This window comes from Sciurus vulgaris, assembly GCF_902686455.1.
Source record: "Sciurus vulgaris genome assembly, chromosome: 1".
Lineage (NCBI taxonomy): Eukaryota > Metazoa > Chordata > Mammalia > Rodentia > Sciuridae > Sciurus > Sciurus vulgaris.
In genome coordinates, this window is record NC_136461.1 from 31,676,830 (window position 1) to 31,688,881 (window position 12,052).

The following is a 12,052-nucleotide window of genomic DNA, read 5'->3' on the forward strand; positions in this document are numbered from 1 at the left end:
TAGCAACTCAGCTGACTAAAGATGAACAAATTAGAGTAGCTCAAATAATTAGCATTATAGAGCATCTGGGTAAAGAAGTTTATGATGCTGAACAGATGGATCAGAAGAAGAGGTGCTGGAGTGTGTGATCTGTTGGACAAACCTTGTCTGGGGGGACTCCATCTTATATCAGTTTTACAAGCACATCTACCACCTGGACTGCACAGGTGAGTGGCTGATGGGATCCTTCACATGCCTCTACTGTAGGGAGAGAGCTGACAAGGCACAGCCTATACCCTGAAGACTAGTGGAATGACTTCAAGTAAAACATCAATTTTGTTTGTCTTGTGATATTTTGCCATTGAGTACAAAGAGCTAGGGGTTAGAAATTTTGATAGTGAACAAGATTTTTTTTTTAAACTTCCTGAATGGGTATTGACATTGGAATATAGAAAATAACATTTTAAAATCCGATGGGGCCTGTCACAGTGGCCCCATTACACCTGTAATTCCAGTGACTCTGGAGACTGAGCAGAAAGATTGCAAGTTCGAGGCTAGCCTGGGCAACTTGTAGAGTGCCTCCAGGTTCAATCCTCAGTACTGTACAAAAAAACAAAAACAAAAACCAGGGAAAGTAAAGTAATATCTTATGTATAATCTTATTCCAATATTTATAAATATAATGTATCTAGGTCATGTTTTTGCTCCAGTTCATTAGGATTGTGTAAAGTTTCACAGCAACTATGACTTAATGATCTTTTTCTACCAAAAAAATACTGAAAAAAGGAAGAAATTATTGAAATGACCTTTTAAGAATATTCAGAATGTGGATAAATACTTATTCTTCCATTTATGATAGAATAGCTACTATCAGACTAACACTCCAGCTAAGAGCATCTAAGAAGTTAAACAAAATCCCACTTACAAGCACACACACACACACACACACACACACACACACACACACACACACACACACATTCACTCAAGTCAACTGCTTGAAGACATTGGAGAACAACAAAAATAGCCAACAGTTAAGGATCTAAGATCCCAGAGAGCAGAAATATTCACTGAAGGGAAGCCCCTGTCTAGCACCACGCTTTCCCCTTAGTACATTTGATAATACACAATGCAAGCATAGAGGTCAAATAGAAACCAGCAGCCAAGGATGAAGCAGGCTCAATGGGCAAGACAAAAAATCGGGATTCAGGGATCAACAAGAGGGGGTGGGGGGCTTGTTAAACACCAGACTTTTAACTTTAACTCTGAAAGAGATTTATGATGAAGAATAAACCAGAAATAGACCAGTCTAAACAAGACTAAGCTGATTTTATCATACTCTATCTGGGAAAATTAAATGCTATCTGAAGGAAGATAAATCATCTATAAGCTCTATAGTAGTTCATACATAATGGCCAGATTCAATGTGAACTACCAAGCATTCCAGAAAACAGAACCAAATCACTGAAAGCCAAGAGAAAAACAGAACAGAAACAGATCCACTGAAGATCTGTTTGGAGATTGGAGTTATCAAACATGGACTTTTCATCAATTAACAAAATATTTAAGGCAATTTCTTATAAGAAAAAAAAAGAATAGCTAAATGCCCAATAAGAAAATGAATGCATTATCATTAGTCATTAGGAAATTCAATTACAACCACAGTGAGATGTTATTACTACAAACCTTTCAGAACAGTTAAAATATTAGGCATAGGTGAGAACATGGAGCAACATGAATTGCACAAACTGCTGGTATAAATGTAAATTTGGGCAAATTACAAATTGTTATGCAGTGATTATAAAAGTTAAACATGTATGTGCCCTGTGTCCTAGTAACTTCATCCCTGAATACAGACAGAACAAAAAAATAAGGGTTTGAGTCTATCAAAATATAATAATCAAGAGTATTCCTAAAAGTCTTGTAGCCCTGAATTATAAACAACACAAACATCCACCAGCAATAGGATCTATTCCACTGTAACATATTCATCCAATGCAATAATGAGAAAACAAAAAAGAACAAACTTCATCCATGAAACCCATGATGATTAAGCTCAAGAACATAACGTTGAGGAAAAAAAGCCAGACAAAAAAGAGAGCATGTTGAATGATTCCATGTATTCAAAGATTCAAACCAGGAAAGATTAGTCTATGATTATAAAAGTCAGACTAATGTTTAGATTTGATGGACAGGCAAAGATTGACTGAGTAGGCAAAAGTGAAACTTCTGGTGTGCTGGTCATGGGTCAGGTTCCATTCTTGGTTCTAGAGGGAGAGTAGAGAAGTGTTCATTTTGTGAAAATTCTATAAACCCTAAACTTATACACTTGGTAGGCATAGATAATATACATAAATAAATAGTAACTGAAACATCTAGTTAGGATTAAGTTACTTGGACAACTAGGAATTCCCTGACATGGGGGTGGAAGGACTGTGGACTAGATGATTTTTAAGACAGTTCTCCACTGTGATTCTCCTGCCCTTCCGTAAAGCAACAACTCTCCTTCAGGACTACCATCGCACAAGATTTATACTCTCTCTAGTTCATCTGACTTCCATGCCCAGTTTGGATTTTGCTGCAAGTACTTACATTTGTTTTATGCAGTTAACACCAGAGTCAATATATTCAACATCAGTCATCATCCTTTACCTCTCCCTTTGTGAAATTCTTCACACATTTTCTATCACAGGTTAGAAGAGTCAATTTCCTTGCTTTTTAAGGAAGAAACTGCATCCTCATTGCACCATGATGTGATTCCTGGAGGCTGTCTCTCAGACATCTTCCTCAGATCTGTGCCCTCTTCTCCAACCATGTAGTTATTGTCCTCTCTTGCTCATTCATTCTTTCATTGAATACACAATACACAAATGTGTATTCGTGAGGTGTGTGATGCCTGCTAGGCTCTGTGAGAGAGACTGAGGATTGATGGATGCAAGTCAGCTCTGGTCACTGCAAATCAAAGCCCTTAACTTGCCCTGGACTTTCCCAACTACTTTCTCCAAGGTCTCATCAGCAAGTTTCCCTCCTCACGGTATCCCCGCCTCTGCACTGCCACGAACTCACACTCTCCAACACACAAACTCTTTACACCTGGATTTGTATACACATGTAAAGCATATACGCATTACGTAAATGAACAAAACAAGCTCATTAAGGAAAACTCAGAAAACACCAAAGATTTCTAATAGTGTGACTATATTCTCTACCTATTTTTAAATGATGACTGTCTTTCTAGTACATAAGTCTGATCTTTTCCTTCTCTTCTTAGAAGGTGCCAGATTATTCCACTGCCTATAGGACAAAGTTCCACCTTGTGAGTACTCGATGGGAGACCCCTCACAGTCTAGGCCCAGCTGTCTTTCTGGGCTCTTCTTTGTCACTGTCCATCACCCAGCTCGTGCGCTATGAATTCCCAGGCTTGTGCACATCTGTCTCTGCTTCCACTGTTCCTTCTGTCTGCAATGCTCTTCCCTCACTGGAGCCGAAAACACTCCAGGCAAGATTCAAATTTCACTTCTGCTGGACCCTACTTATGCGATGCTTGTCACAGCGTGCTGTAATTAAGCGAGAGGCCGCAGAACGGTTAACAATGCTGACGTTGGAGTCAGACTGCCTGGGCTCAAGTGGGATCTGTGACATGCTGGTGGTGCGACTTTAGGCCAATTATTTAATCTGTCTTTTCCTCTGCCTCCTGTATAAGAGGATAAAGTGCCAGAATTTCCCCTCTGTGTGTTTCTTTGAGGATTAAATGAGATGAGCCAGTGAAAGGGTAACTTAACACAATGCCAGGTGCATAATAGGTGCTTGGAACGTGTATTTCTTATAACTGCCAGATATCTGCCTCTTCCCCCTTATATTATTTAAGTCTGGGAAACTTGTAAAGAACAGATTTATTTAGTTCATAGTTCTGGAGGTTCAAGGGCATGGTGCCCTCTCCTGCTTGGTTCTGCCGAAGGTCTCATGGCAAATGGCATTGCAGATGTGGGAGTGTTCAAGAGACAGGGAGATCACATCACAGGACAGGAAGCTGGAGAGCAAGACTGAGGTTCCATGAGAATTATGTTAATCCTCTCGGAGGTCATGCCCCGCAGTGACTAATGACCTCCCGCTAAACCCCACTTCTTAAAGGTCCTGCCGCCTTTTAAGGTCACCACACTGAAAATCAAGAGGCCAACACAGGAGCCTTTGGGGGACATGCCTAACCATAGCATTCCTGAACTGCACACATCCCATAGGGGGCCTTCTTATTTACCATTTTATCCCCCACTCCATGCTCAGTTTAGAGCAAGTGCTTCATAAATGTTTGAGGAATGAGTGAATAATAAGTGAAAGGTCAGACAAATTTTGACTTTTTTTGTTATTCATATTTTCAAAGTAGAAAAGGGGAGAAGGAAGATGGGGAGGAAGGGAGGAAGAAGAAAGGGGATGAAAGAGCAGAAAAGGAGGAAACAGCAGGAAAAGGAGGAATAGGAAAAAGAATAGCAATGAGTTGCCACTAATAATAATAATGGCATTTGACTCTTAGGTGCACCCAAAATAGGCATCAGTTATAGGACCTCAACCTTCAGCAGCTACTCTTGCTGCTGACTCTTGGGAACCCCCAAACTTGGTGCAGAAGTAACAATCTTCAGTGGCCTCTGGGGCAAATGAGTTGTGCAACCTGTACCCCGTCCAGAGAGAGGACCTTCGACTGCAGAGCCACCCTAGAGGCCAAGTCCGCAAGGTCTACACAGGGCCTGCACAGAAGGTCCCAGAACATCTGGAGTAGAAGGATCCTGTGCAAGGCTCAGCCATCCTGCACAGAACATCAGCTCATCCTCAAATTCCCCAGCACAGATGCAGCACCGGATGTGTAGAATATTTAAAGCCTCCCTTGCATCTGAAGTATCTTGGCAAAACCCTGTTTTCGGTGAATCCAAATACATTGGCTTCTACTTCTATTCTAGAGTCAGTGATAAATCCCCAAGAACTCATTAGTAGTTTCTAGCACATATAAAAGTACAGAAAACCTTTGTTTTGCTGATTAAGGAGGCTACATCAGTTTCTAACTTGATTATTAAGGAATAAATGCCAGTCTTTGCAGAGAAATACATTTCTCTCTGTCTCTGAAAGCCAAGGAGGGTTTACCTCTACACAGAACAGGTGATTTTACCCCAGCCTGTGGGGGCTGATCCACCATGGCAAGAGCAGGTCACTTGTCATGGGGGCCCCAAGTCTCTAAACTTGGGACTGCGGCCTTTGTGAGTCAAAACCCTCAGAGGGAACACTTGCTTGCAGATTTTTGCAAAGCCATTAAGCCAGGGCCTTGGAAGTGAGTAAGGCAGCAGCTCCAGCAGGTACCAGCTCTGCGGCCTAGGGCAAGTTGCTTCACTTCTCTGAGTCTTGAGTTTCCTCATTTGTGAAATGGGGATAATAACAGCATCTGTCCCTCAGGGCTGTGGTGAGGATTAAAGAGATAATGCACATAAAGGATTCAGCATAGTGCCTGGGACACAAGTCACACTCAGTAAGCGATATCTATTATTCCTCTTATTTAGAAACCATTTTCTCAGCTTCCAGATTTTTTTCCTTGTGTTGCCACTGAGAGAGGAAATCAAATCGAGGCAAGGAAGACTGAATTGAACCTCATAGTAGCTAACCTTTAGGAGTATTTATAGTGTTCCAGGCACGATGTTGGTGGTATTGACATGTTTTATCTCAGATAACCCGATTTACAAAGGGGGTATCCTGTCCAAGGCCAAAAGACATAATTCGCCTTGTAGGGGGATAAGAAAGGAAAGAAATGACTTTGTGGGCTGGGTGGGAGGGGGTTTTGGGAAAAATCACAGTAGAAAGGAAAGAAAATATTAAGAAGTGTCTTTGTGGGTTATGAATTGGTTCCCTGTTATTTCAAAGATACAAATTAAGATTGGGATTCCCTTGTTGTTGTTGTTGCTGTTGTTGTTACTGGGGATTGAACCCAGGGGCACATCCCCAGCACTTTTTTATATTTTTTATTTAGAGACAGGGTCTCAATGAGTCACTTAGGGCCTTCCTAAGTTGCTGAGGTTGGCTTTGAATTCATGATCCTCCTGCCCCAGCCTCCGGGATTCCTTTTTAATGAGTAGTTCCATCCTTGTTTTGAGACCACCTAAGCTCAGAGGGCATAGTTAGGTAGGAGGGCAGAGCTTTAACCAGAATAATAAGCTGGTGTGCTATGACAGCAAAAGCTCGCATTAGACTCAGCCACAACCAATGACCTCACTGCATTAAGTACGGCATCGTGCAACGCAGGACACATCCCCATAGGGAGAAGGGACAGCGAAAGCCTCCAGATGCTCAGTCACACCTAACCACAGTGAGCCACCCCCAAGATTCTCCCAGGGCACGGCTTCTTCTTGTTCTTTCATTTTTGTCCTCTCTATAATAATGAATGTGTGACTCAGAGGTTTAATGAGTTACCAGGAGAAGTTAACCAGAAGGGAAGCCCATTGAGTAAACTCATAATTAAAATTGTGAACGGACAGAGGAATACAATCATCGTGGGAGACGGGAGCATTCAGGAATGACTCAGGGGCTAGGCTGGTTAGAAAAGGGCCTCTGGGACTTAAAGTATTGATGGTGAAGATCTGAAGCTGAAGGAGAATTCTGCAACCCTTCTACAGTCAAAGAGACAGGAAGGCCACCTGCAGCCTTGCTTTTCCCTCCCAAATGATCCAGACTGATATCCAGGAGTGACTTCCCGTAGAAGCAGAATTACAGCGAAGGCCAGGTTCACCAGGGGAGTCATTATGCCTTTGTTGCTAACACCACCAGGCTCCAATGTCAACTGCTTCCTGGTTTAGATGCAGGTCCTGTGGGAAACTATGAGAGCTGTCAGGTGAGGTGAGAAGCAAAGGCTGGATTTCTACCTTGAGCCCAAACCCAGAAATATTTTGCATCTGTTGAGGCCTGGCTGCAAGAGAGATTGAGGAAGCCAAGTGCCGTAAGGGAAGGGAGATTGGGCTGTGGTAGTCAACAAAGTCCCCACGTCCACCTCCAGCCCATTGTCTGTTTTGTGTATGGTCATAGTTAGAAATGAAAATAGTCCAGGGGGCTGTGAGTTCTTAGGAGAAATGCAGGCTGGTCCTAAACAAGAAATGTGATAACCCTCCATTGGGATCTCTGGAAAAGAAACAGGCACAGAAAGCACACTCTGCCTGTGAACCTATTCCAGGAGTTTCTATAACTAAGGACTCTCCACACCAGGCATGCTGATGGAGCAGCCATATAAATTAATCACAAATATCTGATGATCTAAATATTGTGACTCATTGTTTTACTCCCACACATGTGTGCTTGATGCCAGAAGGCCAAGGCTGTCCTCTGTCCCCCTAGGATACAGAAGCAACCACTTTGGCCAGGTGCAGAGGCAGGCATGACTCAAAAGTATCTCCCCTAATGGAAATAAAAGCAGGTAAGAACCCAAAAGTTATGGATGGAGTTTGAAATTTACTTTTTTGAAATACAAACTTTCACAGGTTTGACCGACAATGGGAGTAGATTATTGACACTATAATGTGAGTCATGGAGCTGGAGTGGGAAGGGGCTCCCATTTTTGGATCTTGTTCATTCACACAGTGCTCCAAACTCCTCCCATGCTCAGGGCAGACTGGGAGTGAGTTGCTTGGGTGGTCTAAAAGATCTTACTCAGGACAACTGGGTAAGGAGCTTACATTTTTCTTTAAGTCAAAAGTGTATGTTTATTTTGTAAAAGACATATATATACACACACATATATATATATATATAATATTTAGAAGTTAAATGAATATATAAAACAAATTATATTAGCCTGAAAGGAGCCAGTGATTTTTCAACTTCATTCAATAAAATCAGAAGTTATTTATATTTTTATCATATTTTCTAAAATTCTACCTCTCACTAGTCTATAAACCACTATGAACAAAAGTTAAAAGAACTCTCCTGAGTCCCAAGAACATAAAGGTTTACCAGAGTAATCTTTATGTCAATCTTTAAATGTTTACTTTATCAAATAAAGTAGAATGAAATCCAATATTGTTACTATATTGATCCTGATTCAATCCCCAAACAGTTGTAAATTCCCTAAGACACAGCCAAACAAGTATGTGTTAGTTTCTCGTCAATCATTGTCAATAAATATCAAATTTATTTATGGCATGGGCCTGGTCTGACTCAGTGGAGCTGAATCATTTGGAGTCCAGTCCTGGTTCCTGAATAAATAACTTGGGCATGTGACTTAACCTCTCTGAGACAACCAGCTCCTTAATGTTCCAGTCAGTCCAAGGGCAAACTGGGCAGAAAAAAAGAAAGAGTCAAGTTCAAAATGCAGTGGTCCCTATTGTCTAGTTTGGATACAGGGGTTTAAAAAAACCCTCATAACTCTAGTTAGTGGAAGAGGACAACTTCAGTAGGCTTTATTCTTGGTCCAGATCTATTCTTAGCTAGGGGATAAGATGAATACTTAAAGGGTCATAATGTGATCCAAAAGTCCTCCCCAATTTAGCCAACTTTCAGTCTGAATCACTCACTGAGTCAGGGAAGGACATGGCACCAGCGCCTGTCCTTGAACAATGCAGGTACCTGAGTCAGAGCCTATTTTGAAAAGCTAAAACTGATCTACATCTGGTATGTCAAGGGCAAGCCAATTCACCCACATGCAGTCAACCACAGGTGAGTTTTTCTTCTATTCATAGATATCCTGGAAATAGGTCTGAAAGCATAGAACAGGCGATACTGTGAGCCACCTCTCCCCAGCTCTAAGACCTTGACAATTATTTAACCTCTCTGAACATAATTTATCCTTTATAAAACGGTGGCATAGAAGATTGCCATTGGGAGTGGGATTCAGAGCATAAGTCCAGTCACAGGTCTAAATCTGCAATATAAGTAGCCCTGCCCTTTGGGCCACATGACCAGGCAAAGCCCAGGGCACTAGTGGTAGCGGTGATAAGTGTTGTGTGGAGACTTGGACATGCTTCAACAGAGAATTTCAGTGCAGACCCCTAGGGTTCTGGAGTGAGGCCATGCCATTTTTCAGCAGAGGACTATATACCATTTCTAAAAACAGCTCCTGTTGTTCATGGACCTCAGTGGACACTGGCCATCTGACCATAGGACAGCAAGTGACCACATGGGCAGAGTTGCAAACTTGAGCTAAGTACTGTCAGACCTAGGAAATCACAGGTCAGGAGGGTCCAGCAGCAATCCTTGATAGAGTAGAAGTAGTACCTTCCAGGCTTCCCAGGAGCAGGGGCAGAGGGCACAAGTAAGCTGCATGAGCAGGTGTCCAGACTCACCCCCACCCCATGGCTCACCACTGTTGCAGCAACCCTTATCCCTCAGGTCACACCTGTGACCTCATGACAGGAGGATAGAGAAGGAAAAATATTCAGAATTTGTTTACATATAGATCAGCTTGCTGGGCTGTGGGGAGTGGAAAGCAGACTGCTACTACCACTACCACTCCCAGTGGGCGGAGTCTTACTACTTGGTGGAAAGTGAAAAGGGACCCTGAGTAAGGATGTACATCAGACTCACAGGCAGTAGTGAAAGGTTCCATTCAGGGGCTTGGGATTGGGTGGAACAATTGGAAGACAAAGGACAAGGAAGTTCATAAAAGGGCATTGGATGGACCTTTGGGAATGGGCACAAAGTATGAGGAGCTCTGCATTATCTGCTAATGCCCACTAGTGAGCACTGACTACAGAGGAAGTTCTAACAACCACCTGGACAGCAGATGTCAGCCAGCCTCTGTCCTTGGCCATCAGTGTTTATGCAATGGGATGTGAACGGAGCAGCCTTGATAGGGATAGAGGTTACCCATGGTTCCAGGAGCATGGGACCCTACCTTCCAAGGTACATCTGGCTACTGCCACTGCTCAGTGTTCGGTCTGCTACCCTGATATGGTACCATGCTTAAAGGAAATCAACTGGCTTAATGACAAGTTGATTTACTTCCACTCCGTAAAGGGTGATATTTCATCCTGATTAGAACTGACAAATATTCCAGGTATAGATTTGTCTTTCCTGCCTATAGGCCTTTGCCACTGCTACTAAACAAGGACTACAACTCCAAAGTCTGAAAAATCTGATCCTGCAAAAATTCACTTTAGACAAAGAAATTCATATTATAGCAAAGAAGATGCTCATGTGATCCACTGGTCCTGCTATTTACTGCACCATTCTGCTGCTGCTGACTTGGTAGTGCATTGGAAGAGCATTTTAAAAACATAGCTAAGGAGCAAACTTGGCCTTAACACCTTGCACAGGTAAGGCACTGTCCTTTGGAAGGCCATATAAACTTTAAATCAAGAGCCATTATGCAGGGCTGGTTCTCAATAAATAGAATATATCAGCCTGGGAATCAGAGTTGGGGGATGACATAGGAGTGGCCCCACTCACTATTACCCCTGATGTCACTTGGGAAATTTGTGCTTCATTACACACTACCTTGCTCAGTGGGTCTAGAAATACTTCATCATGCAACAGTTTTTACTAAAATTAAAGCTGTATCTGCTGCCTGCCTGGTTACTTTAGGCTCCTCATTCCAAGTAGGCAAAGAATGCAAATCATCTTATCAGCAAGCGGGCTTGATCGTGCTCAACATGACGAAGTAGTGATGCTTCTTTGAGATGAAAATGGGAGGAATGCATACAACACATGATACATATCACAGCTGATCCATCCAGGTGTCTTCTGGTACTTCAATAGATGGTTTTAACTGTCAACTTGGAAGTACAAAAAATACAGCCTGATCAGAGCATGAAAACAGGCGCTCAGACCCCTGGCATGAAAGTCTGGGTCACCCCACTATGGAAGGATTGGCGGCAGTGGTAGCCAAGAGAGGGGATTCAGAAAGGGTAGTAGCGGACAGGGGCAATGATGGGTATCTATTTGACCTCAGGACCAACTGCAACAATGGGGGCTGCAGTTTGTCATACTAACCTGAAAATTCGGGCCAACAAGAATCCTAGAGAAGTTGTGAGAAGAGAGAATAAGCTTAAAGTGAGAAGCAAGTAGCTCTGTGTGGTACATAGGGTGGGCAGTAGTGGGCACAAATGGTGTCTCATGCAAATCCCCATTAACTAGGCAGGTATATCATCTTAGTCAGTGTTCCATCACTATAGCAAAGTACCTGACAAAGACTACTTATGAAGCAAATGGAGGTTTATGGTTCTGGAGGCTCACATCCAAGTTTGGGTGAGGTGTGCCTCTGGTAAAGGCAGCACACCAAAGGGAGAGTGTGTGTGTCAGAGGGAACATCGCACCTTGAGCCAAGAAGCAGAGAAACTGAGAGAACAGGGTCTCACAATCCTCTTCCAGGGCATGCCCCCAATGACCTAAGGATCCCACATTCCAGTGGATCAATACTGCCACCCTGGGGACTGATCCTTTAGGGACACTTAAATTATAACCAAACCACAGCCTGTACCCCTCCAGCTGTGGCTGCTTCTGCCGCTGCAGGAGTTGGCTGCTTATGGCTCACATCTACATTCTTTTCTGGAGGAGTCTCCTTAACTGATGGGAGCTCTCTTGCATAGAGATGTCTGAAAAGTATCTCAGGTGTTCCTCCACCTTCCCCAAGTGACATCTGTGACTGACTGACACAAGAAAATAAAAACTCAACCTCCTGACCTCAAGGCAGGACAAACTTCATGGTACAATTCACATTCTAGGGCTTCTCATAGGATTAGGCCAAAGTCAAACTCCTAAAACCACATTATTACCTCTTCTGTCCCTGTCCTAGACTGCTTCTCTTACCCTGTTGGGGGTTTTCAAACAAGCAACACCTCAATAAACATCTTGCATAAGCTTCCCATCCAGACCATGCTTCTGGGCACCGGACCTCATACAGTTATCCAAAAGGTAATTTTGCATATGCACTCTGTTTATAGCCCTGTACAATATGCAAAAGACATGTGATGTTTTGAGGTAGTGTTTAGCCAATATCTATTCTCCTCCCCCCACTGTGGGCACAGAATACTTTCCTGCCCCACTGTGGCAGATTGTACTTTCCAAAAATGGCTGTAATACTATCACTCATTCCTCATGTGCTTTTTATAATGTG

The 12,052-nt window shown here is 42.8% G+C and overlaps 1 protein-coding gene across 3 annotated transcripts in view; it reads right to left on the reverse strand.

Moving 5' to 3' along the window:
• The window catches only part of HIVEP3 (HIVEP zinc finger 3), a 460,275-nt gene that overhangs the window by 386,238 nt on the left and 61,985 nt on the right, over nt 1–12,052 (reverse strand). Inside the window, exon 2 of one of the 3 annotated variants that reach the window (XM_079113086.1) lies at nt 483–579. The exons of the other annotated variants lie outside the window; for them this stretch is intronic. The gene's annotated coding sequence lies outside the window, so the exon portion shown is untranslated. The remainder of the gene's footprint in view (nt 1–482; nt 580–12,052) is intronic. 3 annotated transcript variants of the gene reach the window in all.